At 41.1% G+C, this 20,580-nt stretch overlaps 1 long non-coding RNA gene across 3 annotated transcripts in view; it reads left to right on the top strand.

Annotated features, from left to right (window-relative positions):
- The window catches only part of LOC118371736 (uncharacterized), an 85,668-nt gene extending 65,289 nt beyond the window's left edge, over nucleotides 1-20,379 (top strand). The window contains exons 1-4 of one of the 3 annotated variants that reach the window (XR_008065646.1): nucleotides 6,810-7,189; nucleotides 8,671-8,730; nucleotides 8,804-8,970; nucleotides 19,897-20,379. This is a non-coding gene — a long non-coding RNA (uncharacterized LOC118371736). Of the gene's footprint in view, nucleotides 1-6,809; nucleotides 7,190-8,670; nucleotides 8,971-19,896 lie in introns of those variants that run through there. The other 2 variants (XR_004823064.2, XR_008065647.1) reach the window with 2 other exon arrangements.
- The last annotated feature ends 201 nt before the right edge of the window (nucleotides 20,380-20,580 follow it).

Here is a 20,580-nt window from a genome sequence, read left to right as displayed (position 1 = left end):
GACACTCTTTCAAGGGTTTTTCTCTATTTTTACTATTTCCTGCATTGTAGAATAATAGTGAAGACAAACTATGAAATAACACATATGGAAACATGTAGTAACCAAAAAAGTGTTAAACAAATCAAAATATATTTGAGATTCTTCAAAGTAGCCTTCCTTTGACTTGATGACAGCTTTGCACATTCTTGGCATTCTCTCAATCAGCTTCATGAGCTAGTCACCTGAAATGCATTTCAATTAACACGTGTGCCTTGTTAAAAGTTAATTTGTGAAATGTTGTTCCTTCTTAAATGCGTTTCAGCCAATCAGTTGTGTTGTGACAAAGTAGGGTAAGTATACAGAAGATAGCCATATTTGGTAAAAGACCAAGTCCACATTATGGCAAGAACAGCTCAAATAAGCAAAGAGAAACGACAGTCCATCATTATTTTAAGACATGAAGGCCTGTCAATACAGAACTTTGAAAGTTTCTTCAAGTGAAGTCGCAAAAACCATCACGCGCTATGATGAAACTGTCTTTCATGAGGTCCGCCACAGGAAAGGAAGACCCAGAGTTACCTCTGCTGCAGAGGATACGTTTATTTGAGTTACCGGCCTCAGAAATGGGCAATTAACTGCACCTCAGATTGCAGCCCAAATAAATAATTCACAAAGTTCAAGTAACACAGCTCAACATCAACTTTTCAGAGGAGACTGTGTGAATTGGCCCCCATGGTTGAATTGCTGCAAAGAAACTACTACTAAAGGATGCCAATAAGAAGAAGAGACTTGCTTGGGCCAAGAAACACAAGCAATGGACATTAGACCTCAACCCAATTGAAATGGTTTGGGATGAGTTGGACCGCAGAGTAAAGGAAAAGCAGCCAACAAGTGCTCAGCATATGTGGGAACTCATTCAAGACTGTTGGAAAAGCATTCCAGGTGAAGATGGTTGAGAGAATGCCAAGAGTGTGCAAAGCTGTCATCAAGGCAAAGGGTGGCTACTTTGAAGAACCTCAAATATAAAATGATTTTGATTTGTTTAACACTTTTTTGGTTACTACATAATTCCATATGTGTTATTTAATAGTTTTGATGTCTTCACTATTATTCCACAGTGGTTCTTCCTTTAAAAGTTGCGGCGTACAGCAGCACAGCTTGCAGGGTGCGAAGAATTCTATGGCATGTTATTTAAGTGTCAGCCATTGTTGCCAGAATGATGCAATTTACCACAATCTGCCACCATCTACTGCAAACTGTCCCGGCATAAGCTCCAAACCTTTAAAGGAAGAACCACTGTAGAAAATAGTAAAAAATAAAGAAAACCCCTTGAATGAGTAGGTGTGTCCAAACTTTTGACTGATACTGCGTATTTATTTTTTATTCATTTTTTACTTTTAGATGTGTGTATTGATGTGAATTGTTAGATACTACTGCGTTGTTGGAGCTAGGATCACAAGCATTTTGCAACAACCACAATAACATCTGCTAAATATGTGTATTTGACCAATAACATTTTTAATTAAGCCTGCTATGTGCCCCCAGGCTGTTCTCTCAGGACATCCACTCTTGTCTAACCTCTGCTGTGTGTATAACCTCTGTCTGAGATGGACATGCTCAGAGGGATAAGGGGTAGAGTCCTAAAAGGGAAACTGTGCTTTCCGAGGTCGTTCTATCCCTTGAGTCCTGCACTACATATAAGCTATACTACTGCATTACATGTACTACATACAGTATGTGAAGGTCGACGCTATACCATACAGTAAAGGAAGGCCTGTATATTTCACTGTTTTGTGTTATGGCTACTAATGGTATTTTAATACTCATTCAATGCAAAGTAACAGCAAAATCTGTTGTATTTCGGCTTTAGCATTATTTGCCAATTTATTTGTTTTATATTATATTCTCTGTCTTCTACTTTAATCTTGTTATTTTCCTATGGTTGTTACTGTACTAGCCACAAAGAACAGGTTTAACTCAACCTGGAGGCATCGACAACAACACAGATTAATGCAACAGTTGTTAGGTATTTAGGCTACCATTAGTTTGTTTGTTCTCTGCTCTATTTTGTAGCTGTGAAACATTATCAACGTGACCAACAAGCTAATGATAATTAGCAGTCTGTGGGGGTGTTTTGTTTTCATGTTATTGGAACATAAGTTGGGTCCGCAGGAAGGCCGTTTGAGATGGGGATTGGGACCCAGATGGCACCATATTCCCTATTGGATGCACTAGTTTTGACCAGGGCCCTAGGGTCCCTGATGAAAAGTAGTGCACTTGTTGGTAATAGGGTGCTTTTTGGGACATAACTGCTGTTTTCAAAAAAAAAATTCTCCCCCTGGTCCGAATTAGACGTTGTGCCTCCTAAACACTGATTTACATACGTCTCTTTGAGACGACCAGTGATTAGCCCGTATTTATAAAGGCAGAAGGCACAGTTACCGCGGTAATTGCTTTATTAATTTGTAGGGGTTTGGTTTGAGCTAAACCAATAAGATTCCCTTTCATGAGAGTCAGAGGGGCTGGCGAAGTCAACAAAGTCTCTCTCCGCTGAGGGAGACATGATTTAAAGCCCATTTCACACTTGACTTCAGAAATGCCTGAATCATCCTGCCTCTCTCTCTCTGCCTCCTCACCCGCAGAGCTGCCATCTTGTTTTGTCCTTGTGGCTCTGGCACTTTGTCTGTTTCCAGAACTAGACTTTTACAAGAGTTTCACTTTTGTAAAAAGTGGGTGGCAGGTGTGTGTTGGTGTGTGGGTGGGTTGGTTGGTGGTTTTGTGTGTGTTTGGGTGGTGTTTGGTTGGTGGTTGTGTTGGTGGTTATGTGTGTGTGTGTGTGGGTTGTGTGTGTGTGTGTGTGTGTGTGTGTGTGTGTGTGTGTGTGTGTGTGTGTGTGTGTGTGTGTGTGTGTGTGTGTGTGTGTGTGTGTGTGTGTGTGTGTGTGTGTGTGTGTGCCTCTGTACGACACACTCTGGCCTCTCTGACTGGGTGGGTGGGTGAATAATGCTCTTACAAGAAAGCTATAGCCTAAGTACAGCCATCTTGTCATGTCCATATGCCATCTCCTCTCCCTTTGAGAGCTCATACTTGTTTCTGCCCTCTATGTGGGTGGGAAAATATCTGCCAGTGTGTCTCGGCACTCTCCTTAGTTCCATTAGAAAGTAAACAGATAGTTTCCCTTGTGACTTTCACTCCCCAACATGGCTTAAAGGTTAATATATATGCCATAGTAGTAAAAATGATAAATAAATGGGGTGGTGGGATGTGAGACAGAATATGCAGTCTGACTCCAGGAAGACGAGCAGCCTCTAAGGCATCAGCTAATGGAGATCCAACTGAAGAAGAAAGAGAACCAGAGCTATAGAGTGAACCAGGGGAGATGGAGGCCATAGGTATATGTGTATTGTGTATGTACAGATGCCGTATCTTAATTTGATCAGATTTAAAAATGCTTCAAAAGTGTCATTTCGACTTCAGACTTGATTTGCCCTAATGAAAAATGTATCAACCCGTACAAAGAATTTCCATTAAACATAATCCACATAACAATTCACATTTCCTGTTGCTGCAGAATTATTTTCATACTGTGAGAAACTGGCTCAAATTAAGATACGGCATCTGTATATTTGCTCCTCTATATAGCCAAATAGCCACTCGTATACACTGTCTTCATTAAAACTCTAGTCACACCTGCTAAACCACTGAGCACAGATGATCAGCCAAATACTGTGCTGATCAAATTCCCATTCCCTTTGTGTAAGCAGCAATTAGAGGGAGAGTGACAAACAGGGTGTGTGTGTGTGTGTGTGTGTGTGTGTGTGTGTGTGTGTGTGTGTGTGTGTGTGTGTGTGTGTGTGTGTGTGTGTGTGTGTGTGTGCGCTCTCTACTCTTATCCCCTCTTCGCTTGCTCCTCTCCTCTGGTCACATCACAGGCTGCATGGATTGTAGAGGGTCTCCATGGCTACAAAGCATGGCTGAATTAGACGTAGGGCATTAGACATATGTTATAACCGGTAACTGGGTTTACTTTCCGTGACAAGACCAATACAATATCCCCCCAGTCTTCCTGTGCAGCCAGAATGCTTTTGGAATGGATTTTTTGTTATTTGTTTCTTTTCAAACTGTAAACACTGGGCCATGGTTCTGAGTAAAATTGTTAGGTATAGGGATCCAAATTTGCACTCTTGCAGTGTAAAATTATAGTTGTTTTCATCCCCAGAAATGCAGGTATTGTTTTCGATTGAATGGCACCTTAACTTAATATTGTGGAGAGGAGTAAAGCAAAGCTGACTGGTTGTACAACACTTCTTTATTGTTTTCCCATAATAAAATGGAGCACGGTGTCAATCATTGGAGTACATCGACCTGGGATGTTAATTGAATGACCTTCGTTAATGAATGCATTATCCCTCCTCATTTGCGGCTGTACGCAGAGTCTTAATCTGCATTAGGAGAACGTGATACGGCGTCCTGTCTCCGTAATCAGTTTATCTCTCCAAAATGTTATATTTGCTTATCTGCTTATTATCTTAATTAGAACGCAATAGGAACAGTAGATATGAACATCTGAGTCTGGACCACCCGGTATTTCATGTAGGCCTAAAAGTGAAACAGAAGCTTTGTTTAATTAGATACTTTTGACATCTGTTGATTTTGGTTTTGATTGCTTTGGGCTTGATAAGAACCCTACCAACAACTGAAAGATTCAGTAATGTTGAGTCACATGTTTTTCATAGCGTTACATTGAATTAAATATCCTATTGCCAGTACATTTTTGCTGGACATAATGCCATTTGTCGTGTGCTGCTTGGTACCTACTTGTACCTACAGCATTCAAGAGGGAGTAATGTAAAGTAACAAATGACAGATAATGATTGGCTTGTGGCCAATACTGTAGGTCTGGCAATCTAAAGGTCAGACAGTAGTGATGATCCTTCTGTAGCTCAGTTGGTAGAGCATGGCGCTTGTAACGCCAGGGTAGTGGGTTCGATTCCCGGGACCACCCATACGTAGAATGTATGCACACATGACTGTAAGTCGCTTTGGATAAAAGCGTCTGCTAAATGGCATATATTATTATTATTATTATTCTATAGCATATTGTAGTTCTCAGAACTTTGATAGTGTTAGTTGTCACTGAAAGAAAAGAGCCTGCACCTTTTGAAGATGTAGCAACATGTTTCATCAGAATATAAATGGATGAAAGGGCATCAAGGAGAATAGAAAACCTGATTTCCTTTGACATGTTATAAGGCCAAGGGAGACGCAGAGATACTGCAGAATCAGTTTAGATGGTATTATAAGCAGGTACAGGAAATGTTTGATGCTCGCCTCAGATGACATATTCTTCCTGTGGTATTTAAAAATAATAATAATAATTTGCAAGAGAAGTTCACACTAGGCCACATACTGTAGTATAGGATATGAATTCACAATCAGATCAGTGACAAATATTGGCTGTGGCAGTCTTTGCTTATGTGAAGACTAATATTATGGTTGTTGATTAATTCCTATGTTGTCATATTGAGTTTGTCCAGCAGAGCTGTTCAATGTCGGTCCTGTGGAAACATGACTTCTGGTTTTGATCCTCTCCTAATAAGGGACTAAATCAGACCAGGGACAGCAGGTGAGTTCAATTAACTACCAGGTAGAAGAAAAACAACAGAAGTGTTTCTCCCCTCCAGGACCGGAATTGAACAGCCCTGGAGCCTTGCTGAATTCATATAGGCATAGGAAATTACTAATGGTGGAATGATTTATTTTTGTAAAAATTCTGAGAAACTTTTGAATTTCATGGCAGTTGAATATCCCAGAAGCAAGAAAACAAGTCAGTTGTTTGACATCAATGTCTGTCTTTAAATGATAATTAAACATTAAATATGGGTTGCATAATTGCAATTTGGACTTGCATCCCAGTTAACAGAGCAGGGATGACTTGTTTTCACTCTGAATAAAATAAAGAAATAGATATTTCTATCTCGGCACCATTTTTGACTTGTTTTATAACCTACATGAAATGGAAGAATAATGGCGATCTCTTTTGGTTTATAAAATAATTGCCGTCAAGAGGAGAGAAAATAAGGACATGTGAGAGTTTCAGACTGAACCTATGCTTATTTAATAATTTGAATCCGCTTCTGACAAGATCCCTATAATGAAATAGTTTAGTAAAAAATATCATCCCTGCCTAATGTAGCCTACCAATGGAAACATGGAACCGACATATCCAGAAAGGGAAGAATGTAGGTAGGCCTACACCTAGAGTTAAAAATCTACTTTATTCACTAAGTACATTTACACATACTCTGAATTTTACTTAGTGATATAGTGCTGCTAGTGATAGACACCATTTAGAGACAGCAGAAAGACAGAGGAATTGACTAAAATGTACACAAAGTAGATGGATGTAAGTGCAAATTAAGTAACATTCCACAGCTCTGATAAAGCAAATGCTACTAGCATTAAAGTGCTAGAGCTCCCCAACCATCATGTGTGTGTATTCAACAGTCAAAGCTAACAGTATCAGCGTTGAAGTGTTACTGTTTAGCTGTGGTGCTAACTGTCAAAGCTAATGCCATTACATTAGCATTCAAGCCCTAGTGACTTAGCTGTGGTGATAAATGTCAATGCTAATACCATTACGTTAGCATTCAGGAGCTAGCGACTTAGCTGGGATGCTAACTGTCGCGTTGGTTGCACCTCATTTAAAAAGAGCAATCAGGGGCCGCATGCTGCTTATCAGCAGGTGTTTGGAGCAGAGTGACTCATCAGCATAAACAAATTAACCTTAGATAGATGGAGCCCAGAGGCGAAGACAGATGAATAGAACACATTAGCGAGAAACAAGAACGATAACCTGTCTGTCACATTCACAAACACGACCAGGCTAGGGGGCAGGAGTGTCTCTATTAAAAGATGAGGGTATTTGATTAGAGTTTTGTTATTGTTATTTTGTTATCTGACCATGTCATAGATACATTCATTGTGTTGTTCGTCATCTACTACATAGCTTTGATCATTTAGGCCTAGGCTACTCGGAGTGCAACACACAATTTGTGCGCTGTGACGTCAAGCGAAGTTGAGTTGGGCAGTTAGGGGCTACGTTAGGCCAATCTATATGCTCTCAGTTGTACGGTATCCATATTCTGATATACTCACTGACACAACTTCCATGGATGTGTGACGCTGTCTTAATATGGACACCGTGCAGGTAACTTTTACTTAACTAACTGTAACTTTTGAAAGAACAATGCTTCGTCCTATCCTATCTCTGAGTGAAGGGAAGCTTTATGGCCATTAGGTATTCTTCCAGTGCAGTTTGCATTAGCCGGTATGTTCCCAAACAAACAGGAACCTGTCACCTGTGAAATTACTCCATGCATTCCCAAACACCCTTTTTGTATTCAACAGTGACAGATAAATATAAGAACCGATTGTTTTGCGTGACGCATAATTGCTTATTAATGAGACGCAAATTCAAAAGAGCATCACCGTTTCTCGGTCGTCACTGGGCACACACTAGTTGAAACAACATTGTTTCCACGTCATTTCAAAGAAATCGCTCTGAACCAACGTGGAATAGACGTTTGTGCCCAGTGGGTATTGGCGTCGTCTGCATGATACCGCACCTGCATTGGAATGGAACTAACCTTATACCACTGCTAGCTATGCGATTTTATCTAGATGCTTAGATTTATTATTTAACCTTTTCAAAAACTGCTGTGATGTCATCTGTATCTGTGCCCAGTGGGTAGTTGCCACAGTTATAATTGTATTTTTTACCTTTATTTAACTAGGCAAGTCAGTTAAGAACAAATTCTTATTTTTAATGACGGCCTAGGAACAGTGCTTGTTCAGGGGCAGAACGACAGATTTGTACCTTGGGGGTGCAACAATTTGTACAATTTTGACTATGGTAATTGAATGGAAACTTAACATTGAGGATTTTCTGATTTCAAGCAACAGCAAAATTGTGTATGGCAACAGCTTTTCATTTATATGGGCAGTGAACACAGTGACAGTAAACAAATGTATAAAACAAATGACACAGACTAAACAGAGCCATTGATGTTGTGTACATTGAGCCCTTGGACAATCTTCCTCTCTTGATTATGGACCTGCTTTATGAAGCACTCTACCAACCAACATCAATAAGAAGATCTATATATCAGTGAAGCACTTGGCCTCCTGCCTTTGAGGCTGCTGCTCTCTCCTCACCTGACCGCACCACCGGCCATAACACAATGAAATACCTTGGCTCCAGGCCTAAAGCCCACCGGCATTTGTTACCCATAATCATATCATATATTCACACTACTGCCGGAGTGTCTGCTTCGCTTGGTTCTCTCCTCTCCTCTCTTCTGTCTTCTGTCCTCTATCCCCCTTTCTCTGTCTCTCTCTCTCTCTCTTCTACGCCTTGTGTATTTGCGGGGGAAAGCATTCTGATTTGTATGAGTGATGACCGGGGGAGAAGCGCATCGGCAAGCGATGGAAACAGTCACAGCTGGCAGTTTCTTTCATTCCCCTGCAACCAGCCAGAGTGACTTGATGAAAGCGTGTCTGCTTTTACAGAAATATATCTTTGAGTGGAATGAGAGACTTGGCTCAGATACAGTACACAGCAGAGCTTGCTAATGAAACACAACTCAACTACACAACTATCAGATATTAATGTTGCTTTCTGTCTTTCAGAGTTGAACTGGTGACTGTGGAGACATCTAGTGTGGAATTGAATAAGAAATGGACTAAGAAGTGAGGCAAGTTACGCAATCTAACTCTCTCCCCAATAATTATTCACAGGCTAATTATCCAAAATGTCTGACAGTCCCTCTCAGTAGAGGAAGTCCCTTCCTCTGCCAACGCTGTGTCTCGAAATCTCAGAGCAGAACTAAATGCTAAACGCCCACTTTTATGGAGAAGAGGATGGATGGAGGAGATGATGGGAGTTCTGGGTTTCTCTCTGCCACCAGCCTCAGTCATCCACACAGCCAGGTGGGTGGATGAATCGTCTGGTGCTGGACTGATAGGGCGGGGTGGAACTGGATCAGACGGTTGGATTTGTTTAATAAACTGCTCCTTCGTCGACTTACTGTAGTAGACTAGACCCTTGTGGGTTTGAGTGCTCTAGGGCATGTTCAAACCAGGTGTATGACCGTATGGGTTTGAGTGCTCTAGGGCATGTTCAAACCAGGTATATGACAGTATGGGTTTGAGTGCTCTAGGGCATGTTCAAACCAGGTGTATGACAGTATGGGTTTAAGTATGGGCATGTTCATGTTTTGGCTCACTGCCAGTATTTAAACACTAACTGCAATATTTAATGAACAGTTACATATTGCACTGCCTCCTAGGTCGACTCACTGTCCCATTCAAACAAGACATTTTGTCGATTACTTTTGGTTGCGTTTGCCCTTTAATTCTTTCACATTTTTCATATCTGTGAGAGAGCTACAGTATGAGAGCACGATCTGTCTGAAAAGTAGAATTCCAAAAGCTTGAAGGTTTGAATTTTCCGCCCGCCCACACACACACACACACACACACACACACACACACACACACACACACACACACACACACACACACACACACACACACACACACCACCATGATAGCCAATAATACGGTTCAGCTAATAACAAGTCCACATATAATTACATGGTATTATGCCTGAACTTAATGAACTTGACGTCTACAAACTTCATACAGTGAACTTTTTAATGGTCATGGCGAATACACCAGTTCTTTGGCTTTGACAATACAGTACACCCACTAAGCGAAGCTAAGCTATGATTTGACTCTGCAGTGTGCACACCGTCTAAATTTACCCATCATGGACAATTGGACTAGATCCTGCATTTCTCTGTCTCTAGGTCTGTCTTTCTCTCTGGCTGTCTGTCTTTCTTTTGTCTCTGTCTCGGTTTCTCTTCCAGTTCTCTCTCCCTCCCTTCCTCCATAGTACAGTATGTGATGGTCTTAGTGTGAATCCACTCAGCAGTGTACATGTTCTGAAGCAGGCCAGGGACTTCCTCTCCCCTCTCTAGAGTGGAGGAAGTTACCGTTGGACACACTCCTCCTCATCCCCAGACCCAGGGACACGTCACGTATGTCGGGCACGGACTCTTGTGTAATCCCCCTCCTCACCAGCAGATTTCCCCTTATTACCCAGTCCCATCACACACTGTGAGAAAGCCACCAGGGACAGCCTTTCAGGCGAGAGCGCCTGAGATTAGATCACTCTAGCTAGCTAAAGTGGATCAGTACACACACACACACACATGCACATATTTTTCAACACGCCTACACAAATGTTCTGATGCATTATACACACACAGTATATTCACAATCACACATGACAATGCAATGCCTGCAATGGCTAAAAATGCAACGGACATCAGTTTGCTAAAAACAGTGTAGCTTCTTCCACCAACCCTGTCCCCATACCGGGCTCCAACCAGTGATCCTCTGCTCACAGACAGACTTGAGCGCCCTCCTTGACAACGTTTGAGCTATCGAAAAATATCTAATTGGATAGCCCCCTCGGCTGCAGTTCAAGCTAGCTGTGGAGAGAGCTCACAGTACGTTCTTAACTCTGTTACACACACACACACACACACACTAACGCACTTCAAAACAATACATTTACCTGCAGCGTGATTATATCAGATTATATCAGTCTCCTAAATGTTTCCCAGGGAAATTAAACACACAAGCACAGCATTCATATTCCTGTCATGTCACTGAGCCACACACACACACACTAATGCACTTCAAGACAATAAATGTACCTGCAGTATGAATATATCAGATTGTATCAGTCTCCTAAATGTTTCCAAGGGAAATTAAACACACAAGCACAGCATTCATATTCCTGTCATGTCGCTGAGCCACACCAATTACAACACAAACAAACTCATGCACATCATACAGGAACACTCATACATAGAGACTCACGAGCACACATTGAAATGTAGGGACCGGCGAAATGTCCCCACTTGGCCAAATCTACCTTTTTTTACTATCCTTGTGAGGACTTCTGGACCCCACATTGAGACTCACTGTAGAAAACCTCTTCCCAGCTCCCGGCCTTTACTGTCTAGAAGTGCACTGGAGGTGCTGCAGCAAGACCTGCTGCTGTAGGCTACATACTGTACCGTATGTCTTCAAGACTGTTCCTCTTACAGCACGTCAGCATGCTGGTTTCCTTGGAAACCCCATACTGTGTACAGCAGCATACATCATCCTCATATGGATCAATAATGTGCTCATCCAAAAGGTGTGTTACCGTGGTAGCATTATTTTATAGTGTAGCGTTGTCTTCCGACAGGTGGTGTCGGTCCTGCATGAAGCCATAATCCCCGACAGTGCAGAGGAAAGTCACGCCATGTGACACAAGACAGTAGTACTGTTGTGAATATGTCTCACTTCAAACTTCCTGAAATAACTGCATCAACTAGACTAGAAACGTGACTCAGACAGTACAGTACACACTGTCTTAGTGAGTTGTAATGGATTCTACCTTAATACATTTATAATGATTTGCTGCCAGAGAATCATACTTACGGACAATAATAATGAACAACTCACAGAAGGGCTTTTGCTTGGGGCAACAGTCGACAGATTTTCAATATCTTAACTTCTATTGGAAGATAATAAAATATTTCTTATCTTCGGACTAACTCTGAGGTGTGTCTGACTCTACTTTATTAAGAAGTAAAACAAATTAGAAAAGTCAAATTCATACATTCAAACCAAGGGATTATGTAGTAAATATGAGAATTTGGACTTGTGCTGTTGTTGAACTATTCTGAAAGTAACTGACAGAACTGTAAAGGAAGAGACGCGCTACTTCAATTGATAAAGCCTCAGTATTAACCTTACATTTACAATGCACTTAAGTAGGAGTTCTAAATCTTAGATAGCTTTTCTTCATTCTCTTGCTTTGCGATGCCTCAGTCTCAAGGTTTTCTATGCGTCTATAATTTAAAAACAAACCCAAATCAGGCCTCTTTTATACTGTACTCGGAATATTTTATACAGTTTTATTTTTTGAATAATGTAAACTGTGTATCACCTTAAACTGTACAAGGTTGTGTCTGGCATTCACTGAACTGTGGTTTATATTCCTGAGAGTTTCTACCCAGTCCTCATCTGAGATTTCTGAACCAAGTTCTTGTTCCCAAGCCCTTTTAACAGTGTCTGTAGATACCTCTATGTGGGCCTGTAGCACATCATACAGTCAAGAGACCGACCCTTTTGACAGGGGTTTGACAAGGATCAAGGTATCTAATGTAGGATTATTTGGTTTCATGCCATACTGTGGGATATGTGTCCTTAAGAAATTCCTGATTTGGAGGCATCTGAAAAAATGTGTTGGCATGTTGAACTTTCCCTGTAATTGTTGAAATGAAGCTAACCAATTGTTGTGAGCCCCTTCTCCCTCCACTGTGAAAACACCACATCATCCAATGCAGGGTGGAAAGCATGATTCAGGCAAATTGGGATGTCTATGTAAACAGTGGGTATGTTAAGAAAATACCTAATCTGTTTCCAGTTCCTAAGAGTATGACAAATGACTGGGTTTGAGTCAAAAGTGGCTTTTTTCACATATGATGGACTATTGCAGGGAGTGAGGAACGTTAACAGGAGGCCTGCTCAATCAAAAGCCATGAAGGCATATCATTCTGTCTCATCCCAGGTAGACTTTCCCTCCAGAAAGACACAATGTTCAGATTAGCAGCCCAATAATATAGTTTGAAGTGAGGAAGGCCAAAGCCCCCCTCTATCTTATACTTGCATAAATGCTTCTTTGAAATTCTGGCTGCCTTGTTATCCCATAAAAATGAAGTTTCTATTGAATCCAGTTTCTTAAAATAGCTTTGTGGTATGAAATTGGGTAGACATTGGAAGAGGTAAAGAAACCTGGGTAGGACAACCATTTTAATAGAGTTTATACAACCAACCAAGGAGATAGGCAGAGTTTTCCAAAAAGCTATATTTTGTTTAAGCTGATACATTTTCATGTTCCAATTCGCTTTCAATAGCTGATCAAGGTCTCTTGTCACTACAATGCCAATCCTTGTGAACTTGTCCCTGTCACTGTTCTAAACGGGGTAGATTGCAGAAATTGCGTATCCACAGTAGAGGTCAACCGACTATGATTTTTCAACGCCGATGCCGATTATTGGAGGACCAAAAAAAGCAGATACCGATTAATTGGCCGATTTGAAAATATAAAAATAAATGTATTTGTAATAATGACAATTACAACAATACTGAATGAACACTTATTTTAACTTAATATAATACATCAATAAAAATCAATTTAGCCTCAAATAAATAATGACATATGTTCAATTTGGTTTAAATAATGCAAAAACAAAGCTGGAGAAGAAAGTAAAAGTGCAATATGTGCCATGTAAACGTTTAAGTTCCTTGCTCAGAACATGAGAACATATGAAATCCGGTGGTTCCTTTTAACATGAGACTTCAATATTCCAAGGTAAGAGGTTTTAGGTTGTAGTTAATATAGTATTTATATTACTATTTCTCTCTATACCATTTGTATTCCATATACCTTGGATGTTCCTATACTATTGGATGTTCTTATAGGTACTTTAGTATTGCCAGTGTAACAGTATAGCTTCCGTCCCTCTGCTCGTTCCTACTTGGGCTCGAACCAGGAACACATCGACAACAGCCACCCTCTAAGCAAGCGTTACCCATGCAGAGCAAGGGGAACAACTACACCAAGTCTCAGAGCGAGTGATGTTTGAAACGCTATTAGAGCGCACCCCGCTAACTAGCTAGCCATTTCACATCGGTTACACCAGCCTCATCTTGGGAGTTGATAGGCTTGAAGTCATAAACAGCTCAATGCTTGAAGCACAGCGAAGAGCTGCTGGCAAAACACACAAAAGTGCTGTTTTAATGAATTCTTACGTGCCTGCTGGTGCCTACCATCACTCAGTCAGACTGCTCTATCAAATCATAGACTTAATTATAACATAATAACACACAGAAATACAAGCCTTTGGTCATTAATATGGTCGAAGCCGGAAACTATCATTTTGAAAACAAAACGTTTATTATTATCGCATATACCCTGACTCTGCGTGCAATGAACGCAAGAGAAGTGACACAATTTCACCTGGTTAATATTGCCTGCTAACCTGGATTTCTTTTCGCTAAATATGCAGGTTTAAAAATATATACTTCCGTGTATTGATTTTAAGAAAGGCATTGATGTTTATGGTTAGGTACACGTTGGAGCAACGACAGTCATTTTTCGCGAATGCGCACTGCATCGATTATATGCAACGCAAGACATGCTAGATAAACTAGTAATATCATCAACCATGTGTAGTTAACTAGTGATTATGATTTATTGATTGAGTGATTGTTTTTTACAAGATAAGTTTAATGCTAGCTAGCAACTTACCGTGGCTTCTTACTGCTTTCGCTTAACAGGCAGGCTCCTCGTGGGGTGCAATGTAATCAGGTGGTTAGAGCGTTGGACTAGTAACCGAAAGGTTGCGAGATTGAATCCCCGTGCTGACAAGGTAAAAATCTGTCATTCTGCCTCTGAACGAGGCAGTTAACCCACTGTTCCTAGGCCGTCATTGAAAATTAGAATGTGATCATAACTGACTTGTCTAGTTAAATAAAGGTGTAAAAAAAAAAATGTTTGTAAAAATCGGCCAAATCGGTGTCTAAAAATACCGATTTCCGATTGTTGAAAAGGTGTCTCAAATTGTAGTATATATGTCGGCCCGGGATAAAACCTGTCTGGTCAGGGTGTATGATGTCAGAAATATATGTTTTCAATCGGTTTGCCAATATCTTTGTCAACACCTTGTTTTCTCCATGGGGAGTAACAACACGGGGCGATAAGACGACATCTCCATGGAATCTCTATATTTTTTCAAGATCAGTGCTATTGTAGCCTCATACAGTGTTGGCGGGAGTTTGGCGTTTTCTTTGGATTGTTTAAACATTCACAAGTGGAGATAGACTGGCGCAGTACTTCTTATAGAATTATATTACATATCCATCGGGCCCAGGGGCTTTGCTGTTTGGAAATTGTGCTATCGCTGTGTTAATTTCCTCTAAAGTTATCCCTGCATCGAGTGCAGAAGCTGCCCCCCTGTCTAGTTGAGGAAGTTCACATTGAGCGAGAAAGCGATCCATAGTTTGTGGATCAGTAGCATCGCATTTAGATTGATATAGTAAAACTGCGCAAAGCATTTATTAATATCCTGCGGATCTGTTACTATTTTACCCCTCTTGTCTTTTATTTTGTGAATAGCTCTAGATGACTGTACATGCCTTAGCTGTCTTGCTAATCATTTATGTGGTTTGTCACCCAGTTCATAATAACTTTGTTGCGTTCTAGCAAGTAAAGAGCCCATCCGTTTCGAAAGGATGGTATTGTATTCGTATTTCAACTTTGTGATCTTCTTAAGGACTATATTCGAGGAATTCGTCCTAAAAACATTATCCTGTTCCCCTAACTCTCTTTCAATTTCTCTCAGCCTAGTATTGGTGCGTTTCTTCCTCTCTGATGTATAAGAAATAATGTAACCTCTAATCACAGCCTTTAGAGATTCCCAAAGGGTGGAGACGTCAACATCCCCCATGTCGTTAACGCCGAGGAAAAAGGCAATCTGCTCCTTCAAATACTGACAAAAAGCCTCATCTTTCAACAGGTATGCGTATTCTTTTGCTGAGTTCATCATTGATATCTTTTTAATATTTTGTGTTGCTGGTACAGATAAACCGTGGTGTTAGTTACCCTGTGAGAGATGATGTTTATACAGCTCAAATGGTGCATGTTTTGTGGTTGACCTCAGGCCAACGTTCTCCCACTAAATTCCAACACGATGCACTATGGTAGAGTACACTTTTCCTCTTTTGAAGCCTGGACGTTTGTCTTCCAGTGAAGGGGAAGGAAGGAGGGAGGGGGGTCACCCATCGGAGAATGTGCCCGTCAGTGTTTGCGCCTGCATCTGTCCACCTTTCCCTTCGGTCTGGATGGCGATGGGATCTTATCTGGTTTCCTGTGCGGTCGGCCTGTCTCTCAGATAGCAGGCCAGGGCCCTCAGTGGTGCTCTGGGTAGGGATAATGGATGACGACTGTGCTCTCTCCGTCCCAGACAGGACATGGTGTCAAAACACCTCCTAGCACTCACTAGCTTTGCGCTGCTGGCACTGACAGCACCATTGTTTGTGTTTATTGTGTCTGCGTCTGCTAGATGTGGTGGTTGGAGGGGGGTGGTATCTGCAGACATACTGTAGCCCTGTGTGTGTGTGTGTGTGTGTGTGTGTGTGTGTGTGTGTGTGTGTGTGTGTGTGTGTGTGTGTGTGTGTGTGTGTGAGTGTGAGTGTGTGTGTGTGTGTGTGTGTGTGTGTGTGTGCGTGTGCATGTGTGCGCAGCATGACAAAGCAGCGTTACTACGCATGCAGGATGACACACCAGCGTTACTACTGACCACACTGGGTAGCACAGTTGTTGAACGGTTCCGATTCATGATGCATCATGGGAGTTGTAGGAGATTTACTGGTGGTAGGAACTCGGCTCTCTCTCTGTCTGGTAATCAGATAGCTCTGGGGTTAGTTGTTTTTCCTCACAGAGGGTGCACAAAGAACATTAGTCAGTCAGTTGGTTTGCTCTTCAAAAGGAAATTGATTATGTAGAAAAGGCTACTGAACGATCTTCAAAATGAATGTTTGCATGACAGAGTAACATAAGGGGGAACTACATTGGACCCAGAGATAAGACATTGAGATCTTCATTAAAGCGTCAATCAGCAGCTGAAACCACAACAAAGTCTCCTCCCCGCCCCTGTTTCTGTAAAAAGCTGAGGGATGGGGTCTTGAAAAATGAAACCACTCTCAAATTGATAGACAGAGCCATGGATGGAAGGACTGACCATCCATGAAATCAAAATTATAATTTGAACTATGTTTTTAGGTTATATAGTGTTTGTTTACATTTACTTAGTTTACAAACATTGGAGTAAAACAAGCTTATATTGTGGGTGCTAATGGGGTATGACAGTTGAATTAAGTTCATGGGTAGATTCATTTATGAGTCCAGAAATAGATGTAGCAAGTGCAGATTGTCCCTTTAGCAAATAATAAATGGATGTCAATGTAAATATCAAGGAATTGCTACTATACATCTCTCCATTCCACAAAGTCAACCTCAGACAGCATTTGAACTCTTCTCTCCCATTACTTCATTGGTTGATGCTGTGGGAAAACAACCAACTCCAGACCTGGGTAATTTACTCGGACCAGACATGAGTTATACACAGCTGTAACGTTAGAATCCAATCCGACGTCATGGAAACCAACTCATTTTGAAGTGGAGTAAATTACCCCGTTGACGTCAACCCACAGCTGGTCCAGGTGTGTATTTATGGTTTTGACCTGCGTTAGACAGTCCTTTTACCTTCAGAGTCGGACGGAGCGGCTGTAATTATACAAGGAGGAAGTGAAATCATAGGAACAGGAAGTGTTATTGGCGGCAATAATGGTGATTGGTTAGGAAGGTGATTGGTTAGTGGATGGAGGCCCTGGGATTCATGTCTTGGAGGTCGGGGGGTCAAAGACATAGGATGATTCCATCACGACGGCCTAATAACATGTAATGATGACACACGTGTATTTTCCCTTCAAAGCAATCAGCGTAAAATGAAAACATGGAATGGCCCTGTTAAACCTATGGCTAAGGTAATGCATAGGTTACCTGTTAAACCTATGGCTAAGGCAATGCATAGGTTACCTGTTAAACCTATGGCTAAGGCAATGTATAGGTTACCTGTTAAACCTATGGCTAAGGCAATGCATAGGTTACCTGTTAAACCTATGGCTAAGGCAATGCATAGGTTACCTGTTAAACCTATGGCTAAGGCAATGCATAGGTTACCTGTTAAACCTATGGCTAAGGAAATGCATAGTTTACCTGTTAAACCTATGGCTAAGGCAATGCATAGGTTACCTGTTAAACCTATGGCTAAGGCAATGCATAGGTTACCTGTTAAACCTATTGCTAAGGCAATGCATAGGTTACCTGTTAAACCTATGGCTAAGGCAATGCATAGGTTACCTGTTCAACCTATTGCTAAGGCAATGCATAGGTTACCTGTTAAACCTATGGCTAAGGCAATGCATAGGTTACCTGTTAAACCTATGGCTAAGGCAATGCATAGGTTACCTGTTAAACCTATGGCTAAGGCAATGCATAGGTTACCTGTTAAACCTATTGCTAAGGCAATGCATAGGTTACCTGTTAAACCTATTGCTAAGGCAATGCCTAGGCTACATCTTAAAGCTATTGCTAAGGCAATGCATAGGCTACATCTTAAAGCTATTGCTAAGGCAATGCCTAGGCTACATCTTAAAGCTATTGCTAAGGCAATGCCTAGGCTACATCTTAAAGCTATTGCTAAGGCAATGCCTAGGCTACATCTTAAAGCTATTGCTAAGGCAATGCCTAGGCTACATCTTAAAGCTATTGCTAAGGCAATGCCTAGGCTACATCTTAAAGCTATTGCTAAGGCAATTGCTACATCTTAAAATTGCTAAGGCAATGCCTAGGCTACATCTTAAAGCTATTGCTAAGGCAATGCCTAGGCTACATCTTAAAGCTATTGCTAAGGCAATGCCTAGGCTACATCTTAAAGCTATTGCTAAGGCAATGCCTAGGCTACATCTTAAAGCTATTGCTAAGGCAATGCATAGGCTACATCTTAAAATCCATAGCTAAGTCAATGCATAGGCTTCATAATGTATACGTGTTATAGCTATAGTAACAGCTCTATAGCTCTGTAAACTGTAAGTAAAGCTCTGCAAGATTCGCTGTTGGTATTTTAAGATCAAAGAAACGCTGCTGCTACCTCGCTTTCAAACCGGAAGGTGCATGAACAGACTGTCTGAACAGACTAAAGTGGAAATTATATTTAACTCTCAGTAGCACAATGGAAGTCGTGCTTCAAAAATGAACATTTGATTATTATTAAAACCAACACGTTTCGATGAATTCCATCATCATCATACACGTCACTAACATCTGAAGGATTAGACTTGTAGACACACTGCATACTGGGTTTCCTAATGCATCTCCTTAAACTCATCAGAATGAACAAAAGGGCTTTAACGGTTTATTTATTAGCAGCATTTCATCTTACTCTGTATAATAATATTTTAATAATCCCCTCTTTCTCCCAACGATAATCTCATCAACCCTTAATCTTCGTTCCCTATTCCAACTCAGCGAAGCAGGCCTGCATTAGTGCTCGAAACTAATTCAATTATATCGGACAAAAGCATTCTGGTAAACGAGGGTAATTTGAATAGGGTGCAATTTTGGACGCATCCTGTGAAAGCACCAAACCCATTATAACCAGAGCCCTGGTCAAACGTAGTGCACTATGTAGGCAATAGGGTGCCAATTTGGACGCCTCCCCAGGCTTTGGCCACAGTGCCGAAACTCTACAGCGGCTTCACACTAAATTGAGTTTGATTCGGATTAACCCTTTAATGTCTTTATTAGGGAGCGATTTGAGCTAAATGCTAAATGCTTTTCTCTTCCTAATCATATTTATTCCCCTGTTAGCATCAGCTGTCTCATCAAAACACAATTAGTAATCAGTGTTTTGGCATCTAGTGCAATGTACACACAGAGGGGCGCAGCTATTGTTGTTTTCTTTCGAAAATGTCATTTCTGTTCTGTGTTCCTTCTACGGAACATGTGTGTGTGTGTGTGTGTGTGTGTGTGTGTGTGTGTGTGTGTGTGTGTGTGTGTGTGTGTGTGTGTGCCTACGTCCATGCCTGTGCTTGAGCGTGAGCGTGCGTATCTCTGTATATCTAATTATGATGTGCTTTATTAAATCCATTCTCTATCATTTGCAGATCGCCACGACCACCTCGAGGACACGCTACTGCCCAATCACCACTGGGCCCAGTGGGTTGGCATGCCAACCAACACCATACGTCTTTGTGTTACTGTTTGTTTCTGGTCGTCTGATTCTACAACAGAGCTTGATGCAATTTAAAATCAAATTTGATACATTCATATGTACAAGATTGGCATAAACCCCTGTTATATTCTCATTACCCCGGTTGTTGCTTTCGGGATAGGAATGAAATGACATCAACTACATTGAGATTGTATTGCTTGTGTTTTGATTATCTACATTAAATAAGTGTGAAAGTAAAAACAGCCTGTGTAAATTAAACATGCTGAAATAAAATAAAAGATGTTGTTTGCATCTCAAATGGCATCCTATTTCCTATATAGTGCACTACCTTTGACTAGAGACTGGGAATAGTGTTCCATTTGGGACGCTACTATTGAGTCATACAGTCTGTATTGATCAGGGCAATCTGTCGCATTCGACCGGATTACATTTGCCATTTGATTCCTTTTCAATTATCTCTGCTTTTCATCACTCTTTCTCTCTCTCTGTCTCTGTCTCTCTCTGTGTGTGCGTGTGTGTGTGTGTGTGTGTGACAACAGGAAAAGTAAGGGTAAAACCTTAAACATCAATTCCAACCTAGATGCTGATAGATGACTGCAATAAATGACACACAACA

This window comes from Oncorhynchus keta, chromosome 16 (assembly GCF_023373465.1).
Source record: "Oncorhynchus keta strain PuntledgeMale-10-30-2019 chromosome 16, Oket_V2, whole genome shotgun sequence".
Taxonomy (NCBI): Eukaryota; Metazoa; Chordata; class Actinopteri; order Salmoniformes; family Salmonidae; genus Oncorhynchus; species Oncorhynchus keta.
The sequence above is the reverse complement of the archived record's forward strand: the minus strand, read 5'-3'. Positions and strand labels throughout refer to the sequence as shown.